Source organism: Etheostoma cragini, chromosome 14, assembly GCF_013103735.1.
Source record: "Etheostoma cragini isolate CJK2018 chromosome 14, CSU_Ecrag_1.0, whole genome shotgun sequence".
In the NCBI taxonomy this organism is placed as follows: Eukaryota; Metazoa; Chordata; class Actinopteri; order Perciformes; family Percidae; genus Etheostoma; species Etheostoma cragini.
In genome coordinates this window covers 7,248,301-7,257,477 of record NC_048420.1, presented here as the reverse complement: position 1 = coordinate 7,257,477, position 9,177 = coordinate 7,248,301, and the positions used below count along the sequence as shown (strand labels likewise).

Here is a 9,177-nt window from a genome sequence, read left to right as displayed (position 1 = left end):
CTTGTAGGCCAAGTGGAAGAGAAATTTACTTAGCCTCACTGGACAAGTTAAAACTTAACAACTTAAATTGTCATGTTACTTTACGTTATGTGACAATTTTTATTTTATCTATTTGAAACGAATACATTTTTTTTCCCCCACAATCCGTCAAACCAGCATCCGTCTCAAAATGCTTTGATTGGCCAATCAGGAGTCGGTCAGACCAGCAGTTTAAACACAGATTTCACTGTAAAGTAGCTACACCTTTTAAAGCATCCCTTGGTAAATCAGCCTCTTTCAAACCAGCTTTCAACAATTTGTTCAAAATTCTGCTTTAGCAAAACACAAAAAAATTGTAAAATGATAAATCTTTATCCAGACAATTAGGGCTGGGCGATATAGAGAAAATCAAATATCACAATATTCTTGACCTAATACCTCGATATTGAAACCGCGCCAATATTGTACTGTTGACTATTGGGGTTTCTACAAAATATTTACACAACTTGATTTAAGCTAAATAATCATCAGTAATGTGGATAGATTGAATGAATGGGTAAAGGCAAATTCTAGAATAGTTAACACTAAAACAGTCTGGTAAGTTCAGAAAAGGACATCACTTTACTGTAATGCAGCCTTTACAACCAGGAAAAGACACCACTTATGTCATATCACAAGACAATATGCAGTCTCATCAAGATATAGTGACTGTTATGTATGGACAAGTGAAACCTAAATGTACTGGTATAAAAGTCAAGTGCCTCAAAAAGTCAATGTCGAGCCCTGGGGTGTTGATTTTCTTCACCTTTGTCATTATATCAGCTAAGCCATGCACTACTTTTGTGATATAGAATTATAGGAAATCAGAAGAAGAGTTATTTATGGATTTTGTTGCAAGTTTAAGGGCATTTATTTGAATGTTTACTTTACAAGCATGCCTCAAATGACGTGACAGAGACAGGATAAAAGTGTGTGTTAGGGTCGGGTCATATTTGCAAGTGAAAAAGATTAGCTGCAGTGTTTCCCACACATACTCATTTGTGGCGGTGCGCCATGCAATCAACACAACGTCTGTCTCCATAAAAACAAGCGAAGACGGTTGGCAAAATTCACAAGTTCACGAAAGGTTAGTATCTTGTCTATCTATTTGTTCAATGTTGAGGATGAGGACCAGCCTGAACCGGAGGTATCAGTCTGAGACAGAGCTGAACAGTCCGACCAGTGTAATCAGTAGTTATTAATTTATTTGTTTACAAGTTTAAGGCTTCAACCAGTGCTGCTCAAGCAGAATAACAGGTTTAGGGAGAGAAAGAGAGAGATGGGTTAGGCATTGAAGAAAGAGTAGCATAAGAGGACAGCATCCAACTGTGTGTCCTCCTCAGTTTTTGATACTTGATTGTTACAGAAGTAAGTATTATAAAAGGATCATAGGATATGAAGTAATTGGCCAACCTTTGTCTTACATAACCAAAATTTGGTGTGTCTTTCAGGCCAATTCTAAACAATCTTTGAGCAGTCCAATAGAAGCAATGCATAATCTTCCACTGAATTAGGCACACCCTACAGATTCTGTCCCTCTCCTCATCATCCAGTGTAATCCTAATCATTTTTTTCTGTTGGCCTGTGAGTAGAGAGATTTGGCCTCTGGTAAGATGGAGGGAAGTTTGACATAGTTAATTTGCACATTCTTCCAATATTATGATACAAAGTTGAATAAAAATTGGCAAAGTTTCCCTTTTAATACAGGTGCTTTCAGCCATGAAGCAATGCCCCATTCAGGTGTGACCCCCACTCACACCCGTGCTCTATTGCAGTTTTGCTGGGATTGAGAGTTCTAGCAGAATTTATTGGGGTAGTCTTTTGCTTTCAGAACAGCCTTAATTATTCTGCCATGGACAAGGTATGTTTGCTCACCGAACGGCTGCTTACAGGATATTTTCTCTTTTTCTTGTTCTCTGTAAACCCGAGAGATGATTGTGCGTAAAAATCCCAGTAGATCTGCAGTTTCGTTAATACCATCAAATATGCAGACGTTCTTCTTTTTTATAACAAACTGATACGGAAATGCTGTATTGATGCAGGGTTTCCACCAGTATATTGCAAGTCCGCTGGGACTCTCTGCCGGTTCTATGGATCAGGGAATTCTTTTAAATTAATCTTCAAGATTTAATGTGTTACTCCTTGAATTTCTGAAACTTAGAGTGAGTGGGACGATGAGTATGACGTTAGCAGAAACTATGAAAGTAACGGTGCACTTTCTGTGTACAGTTTGGGCATTTTGTCAATGAATAAATGCTGCAACTCAAGACCCAAGCTAAGCTCCGTGTTTTGCTTGCCACCTGCTAATTAAAGTGAAGGGGTTTAACCCCAAAGTATGTATCATCTTCAGGCTCAGGCACACTAACTCAACCCTCATGTTGTCCTCGGGTCAAATTTGACCCGTTTTCAGTTTTTTTATCACAAAAAATGGGTCTTCGAAATGTGCCCTGAAAATGTTAATTTTAACATTAAAAAATATTTAAAAAAGCACCCCCCCAACATTGAAAAAGTGTCAAAAATGTCTGGAAAAAGCAATAATAGTGAAGAAAACCTTTTTTTTTTTCTTCTACATGGTTGACCGGGAGACAACACAAGGGTTAAGGTGGACTTACTTTTATGGCGGACCAGCTGTGTGACAAGCTGCTTTTCCAAGTTGTTTTTGTTTTTTTTAACACAAATATCCGATGCAGTTTCCCCCGGTAAAATGTCAGAAAAGCACCGAATATAAATTCCGCCCAAGTCCATCTCATACCTGCCCATCTGGCTCCAGCAACAATGCCACTTTCAAAGTCACTCCCCCTTCCTTCCCCATTCCGGCCCTCGGTTTGAACTTCAGCAGATCGTCCTGACCATGTCTACATGTTAAATGCACTGAGTTGCTGCCATGTGATTGGCTGATTAGATATGTATGTTGACGAGCAGTGCTGTGTGTATTTTATTGTAGTAAAGCCAGCCTAGTATTAGTTAAGCTTTGTTTATTTGTGTAAGTTTTCAGGTTAGAATGATTGGAGTAGACATTTTAAACACCTCATATAGTTTTTTATTCTTACTTTGGTGAATAGGCAGTGCCTCACCGCGGTATGGCATACGGCCTGGTGATGTAGAGAAAAGCAAATATCACGATATTCCTGACCAAATACCTCAATGTTGATATTGCGACAACAATGTTTGGTTGACTATTGGTTCTTTAACATAATGTTATTTACACAATGACATTTTTGATAAATATTCTCCAGAAATGATTTAATGACTTAGTGGGTAAAGGTAAATAATAGAACAGCTAGAACAGTCTGGCAAGTTCAGACAATCACATCACTCTACTGTAATGCAGCCTGTAAAACCAGGTAAAGACAACACTTACCATATTACGATATTTCCAAAATCTATGATATCTAGTCTCATATTGCGATATTGATATAACATCGATAGACCTGCCCTAGGATGGTGGTTTACTCAGTATAAGATGCTTTGTTTCAGGCTACAAAACTTGCATGCAGGCTGAAATTTTACCATAATAAATGATTTCATAATAATTTGGCACACAAAACAACCCCCCCCCTCCCATATAGCCTATTTAATGGACTGTCCTTGTGTAAAGCTGACACGGACAATTTCAACATTTGTCTCCATAATCTCTTGAATGTAGGATAGAAGACAGACGATGAGGATAACTAAACAATAATTTTTGCTTTCATTATATCACACGACATCTGTTCTCCTGTAATTCCCAAGCAAAAAGTTAAAAAAATAATTACATAATAATGCTGTGATGGCGTTGCTGATGTCATCACCACGGTAGAGGCAAGTCAACACCGGCATTGCGATGTACAGTTAGCATTACACAGCATTACATTTTATGTAATGGCTAAAACAAAACAGATGAACCATACAAAACATAAATACAAACCTACAGTTAAATATCATTATTCATTTCTGTACTATCATCTATACTAGACATGTTTAGGTAGCTCGACAACCGCATCGCTATCGCAACTTAACGTTGCTTCTCGTCAAAATTGAAAATCAACACTGTTGCTTTTTTCGAAGCTTGTCACTTTATGACATTTGTCAACACTACGTAACACTAGCTTATTAACTTTAGTTTTATAGTTATTTTTGGAATTTATGGTCAATAAGTAAGGAACTATATCTAATTTTTGAGTTAGAAAAGCAGAAATTTGAAATTATTTAGACTAAAATTAAAGGAATGTGTTTTCATGGATAATCAAAGACTGGAATAAGTCAACTTTTATTCAATACTATTTCAAAACCACTTACATTTTTTTTTTCAAATGCTATGAAATTGAATAAGACACCTCAAAATAACCCCAGCGAGTGTTTTGTGGAATCAATCATGTTATTTTGAGTAGTTAGAAAAGACATTGATATAGTAAAACGGGTCACTTTGACCCGAGGACAACATGTGGGTTAATACAGTTTGGAGTGTAAAAGTCTTGATAGAATTTCTGGGAAGTTAAATTCTTTAGCAGTTTTGCTTTTACTTGTTTCCAGGGACACTGAGACAAGTTTGTCATGGCCCATTGGCCTGATCTAATTCAGCGGAAGAGAACGCTCTGTCTAAATTTGTCAATGCAGCCACCAAGGTTGGCACCAAAGGATGAATCACTGAGCGTTGCCCCTGTCTCCCATACCAATTTTAAACCATACCCTAAAAATACAACCAATCAAACAGAGGAGAAGAAAGTGACTATGGTCAGTTTCTACATGCTCAGACCCAAAGGTATCACCTGAATGAGACGTCGACTATAGAATGTCCTGGAGGGCTGGAGCGCATGGGGAAACACTTGAATAAATGTAACTTGCACTACTTGCGTACCACAAACTGCATAATTAGAATCCCACTCGTGAGTCATGCCGTCAGAGCTTTAACAAGCAGTCAATTATCGTTTAACCTTTTTTTTCCAGTCTACTACTATTAAAACAACTAGGAGCCTCGGGATTAACACCAGAGTTATGTCACTTCCTGATCGCCACCAGACTGTGCAAGCTGCGTACTTCAAAAAAAATACAGACCAATTATGTCAAGACCTCCAAGCACCAACGGATGCCCCATCATCTCTTCTTGTCAACTGACAGCCTTTCAAGGGCTGTCAAATCCACCCGCTAATCAGCTAATAACACCAACAATTGGTAATTAGGCATCCCCGGAGTAAGCGATTAATTATCGGTTCATACACACACGCACACCCCACGCTAATAGTTTGGTAAAAAGACAGTCCGCTTGATGTTATGTTTAATAGTCATAAACTTTTATTGCCTCTCAACTCGCGAAGAGTCAATTACGTAGGCGAGTGAAGATGCCTGCTACTGGCCCTGCAGGGGAGAGGGGTTGATTAAGGGTGTTAAAGGCCCTGCAGCTTTAAAAGGATGGATGGAGAGTAAATAAACAGAGAGATAATTAAGGATTGGCAGGGAACTACAAGCTTTATTTTCTCTGTCTTTCCATCTCTTTTTCTCTTGACTTCCCTCTTACTCTCTCCCTCTTTAATGATTGGTTATCTGGCATTTTCTGGATAGAAAAGTCTATGCCAATTTTCCTGATTGGACTATTGTTTTGTTTCCTCTCAATGAATGAGGGCTGAAAATCTTCATCTGTTTGGGTTGTACTGGCCATTGCAAATGGTCCGGTTTGATGGCTGCATTTGAGCACAATTTATCTTCTTATGCATATTTATGGACTTGATACAGCATTTCATAAACTCTATGCCTCGTGATTCCTGGAGTTGCATTCACAGGAGGGAAACTTCCGTCATTTATCACTGGCTATCCAACGTAATCTGCACTTATTCAGCGCACACACAATAGCACACATTAGAACCTCTATCTCTAAATTCATGTTTACTATCTGTACTACCTTACCTCAAATGGGCGTATTAGGGTGCTCTTAATGTGGCCTTTTAGTTCTGGTCTGCTTCGTATACAATCACTTATTATAAGAGGAGTTGTATTGACTGAGTCAGTCATTTGGTAGCTTAAGTGATGATCCAAGTGAGGAAATCAAACTCTGATGATTGCCAGTAAGGTAAGCAGCACATTACAGTGCCTCATGTTTATTTACCTTCTCTGTTGTCACATGGAGGTCAGAGCTATCACTGATAACTAGGCTTCTGTGTTGTGGCTCTATTTCCGTAGGTCATGTATGCTCCTTTTACGGGCGCAAACACTACCTACGGAAATAGACCCGACAATTTCAAACAATGTCACTGCCATGTACTTCCATGCATCTTTTACTGTGGCATGGATGTTAATCAACACATCCACTATAGGTGGCTCGGAAATTGGTCTCGCTCTGACATCCACATCTCCTTCAAAGTAACATCATATAAATGTTAGACATTTCTGCCCAACTCAAAAGGGTCTACCATTTCAAAAAGTGGCCTATGGTTAGGGCTGCTCGATTTATGGAAAAAAATAATAATCACAATTATTTTGGTCAATATTGAAATCACGATTATTTAACACGATTACTCTTTAATCTTTGGATATAATAGATAGTGTCCAGCGCATAATTCTTTAGTATCCTTTATCTCACAGAAAGTCTTTGGATAAGAATAAAATCAGTTTTACTACTGTTTTACAGATATCTCACACAACTTAACGCAGCTAACATTTCCAGGTATATAACACTATAATCTTTTCACTGACCACTACTCGCCCACTGTCATTACTAAATGTACCAAAATATGAATAATAATGTCGCGCTCATTGGGCTTTTTTACTAGCAACCTAAGGAAAAATCCAGCACATAGACGGTACCTTAGAATAACGTTATGTGAAACAGGTAATTTAACGCCCCTGCTCATTCTACATACAGTTTAACAACTAAACTAAATGCTCAGGGAACATTACAATGTTTTTTCCTGTTTTCTTGCAGAGGGACCACAAGGTTAGCAGACGTTAACTGTTCCCAGACAACGGAGTTGGTTTTGCGTTTTTTGCTCACCAAACGCTGCGGTGCCCTCCTTCTGCCACATATAAGCAGTAAGTGGGGTGAATGTTTTCATGTGGCTTCAAAATGCTACAAGTTCACCAACTTCTACTGATTTGGTCCAGAGAAAACAAGCTATAGGTTTGAAATTGCACATTGAATGTCTAGGTGTGGGTGTCCAGAGTCAGATTAGTCCAGAGTCAGATTCACTGTACCCTTAGACCCAATGTTGTCAATGTGCCAGGTACTTTTCACATCTAATTAACATGTGAAAATGACGGTCTGACGGTTGTGCAGTGTGTATGTCAGCTGCCCCCCCCCACATGACCTTTTCAAAATGCATCTTTGTAATCTTGTTATTTCACCAGAGAAACCCTTTGATTAGTCAAAGACTTAAAAGATTGTCGATGAGCCTAACAGATGTCTTGCCTATAAGGAGAACAGTATGGATTTCTTATTACCTTATGATAGAAAGATGATAATCTTTTTATCTAAGCTAAAAAAAAAAATCTCTGGTTCTTATGTAGTACACCTGGACTCTTAGTCTTTAAGTATTAATCATTAACTTACAAGTTACATCCATAGTTGAGGGCAGAGGGGCTCCACAGTCAGATTTGTTTCCGTTACGGGTCAACCTTTCCCGTTGCCACTTGCTCCCGGGCCTGAGGCAGATGAAAGCGTCGAACAAAGGGACTTGTAGAGTGTTGCAGCACCCCTCGACACCGTTAGTGGTGCGTGGCTGTGCTGTGGCTCTCCCCTGCTCACAGTGAGTTATTCACCTCCGCTATCAACCCCCCAACCCCCGCAGCCTAACGTGGTCTCGCCTTGTTGTGGCAGGGTGCAAACCGGTCGGCCATTAATACTTTCTTCATTTCCAGACAGCTCTCTGAAATGAAGAGATGGAAAAGCACGAGTCTTCCTTTCAACATTATTTTGCCTTGTTGTGAAGCATCAATATTCAGAGTTTATCCTTTCCTATTTGGATGTAGTATACATGGAACTCTTCACGACGCACATGCTAGAGCACCGGGAAAAACTCTGGACACTTAGCAGAGCATTGCTGAATCTGGGCTAACTTGGACAGGTGTTTGGTCCCTTGTCTCGTGTCTGTCTGTGTGTGTGTGTGTGTGTGTCTGTCTGTCCATGTGTGTGTTTGTGTGTGTGTGTGTGTGTCTGTCCATGTGTGTGTTTGTGTGTGTTGTTTTGTCTCCCTCCCATCTTTCCTCTTGGTTTTTATTTTATCATTTATTTATTTAGTTTTGGCCCTGGGACGCATTCTCTGTCTCAGTGTATTGTTTGTAATTGTTTGCCACTGTTTGTTCCTTTATATATATAAAAATGAATAATGATTTGATCACAAAAAACATATTCAGAGTTTTACAGAGTTAAATTGCCATCTGCACATTTTGTATTGGAGAATGGTCAAACAGTTTTTGCTTTAAAATCAACCGTTGAGTTGTACACATATGCGAATGCATGAGTGTGTCAGCTTCTGTGTACTTTTTCTTTCAGTGTACGTCAATTCAAATCATTTTTCCTTCTTGCATTCTGCAAGCACTAGAAACTTTTCTAGAGATTAGTCCTGCAAGTTTCATAATGCTTTGGTTGCCTTTAGCCTTTTTTCCTTTTGCAGAAGGTGTTATTTGAGCTTTTCATACTTTTGGTATTGCATCGAAGTTCATCTAATTTGTTGTCCCAATTTCCCTTGCAGCCGTCGGTCAATCGTAGGGGAAACGTTTCAGAAGAGCTCTGAACATGAGAGAGGAAATGAGCCGAGACGGATCTGCCCAAAAAACACACCGTGGGAGACGGAAGCAAACGAGACAAAGGCAGATATTGGGTAGGAAGGATGAGAGATTGCAGAAAGTGAGACAGAGAGGAGAAGGCAGGTGAGCTATGAGTGTGCTGACCTTCTTCCTGGCTGTCAGAATAATATAAACCCAGCAGCCCCTGCCCCTCTAGCTTGATCACACTGCCAGTCCATCAGCTGTCCCATTAACATGTCAGAACAAACAAACTAAACAAGAAAACACAAAGCGCCAGCGAGCAAAAGGACGGATGGATGAATGCCTTAGCTTGGAGGAGGATTGGCTGTGTTGCTGTGTAGTGAGAGATGTACTGCTGAGCATTGTGGATCTGTCATCAGTCATGTTTTCTCTGTCTGGCTTTCTTTTTCTCCTTCTCTCTGCAAACAATTGCACAGCCCTGCA

The 9,177-nt window shown here is 39.5% G+C and overlaps 1 long non-coding RNA gene across 1 annotated transcript; it reads left to right on the top strand.

Annotated features, from left to right (window-relative positions):
* The first annotated feature begins 1,915 nt into the window (after positions 1–1,915).
* LOC117957004 lies at positions 1,916–8,395 on the top strand. Its single transcript, XR_004659415.1, has 3 exons — positions 1,916–1,987; positions 2,182–2,184; positions 8,385–8,395. It is a non-coding gene; the product is annotated as an uncharacterized LOC117957004 (long non-coding RNA).
* The last annotated feature ends 782 nt before the right edge of the window (positions 8,396–9,177 follow it).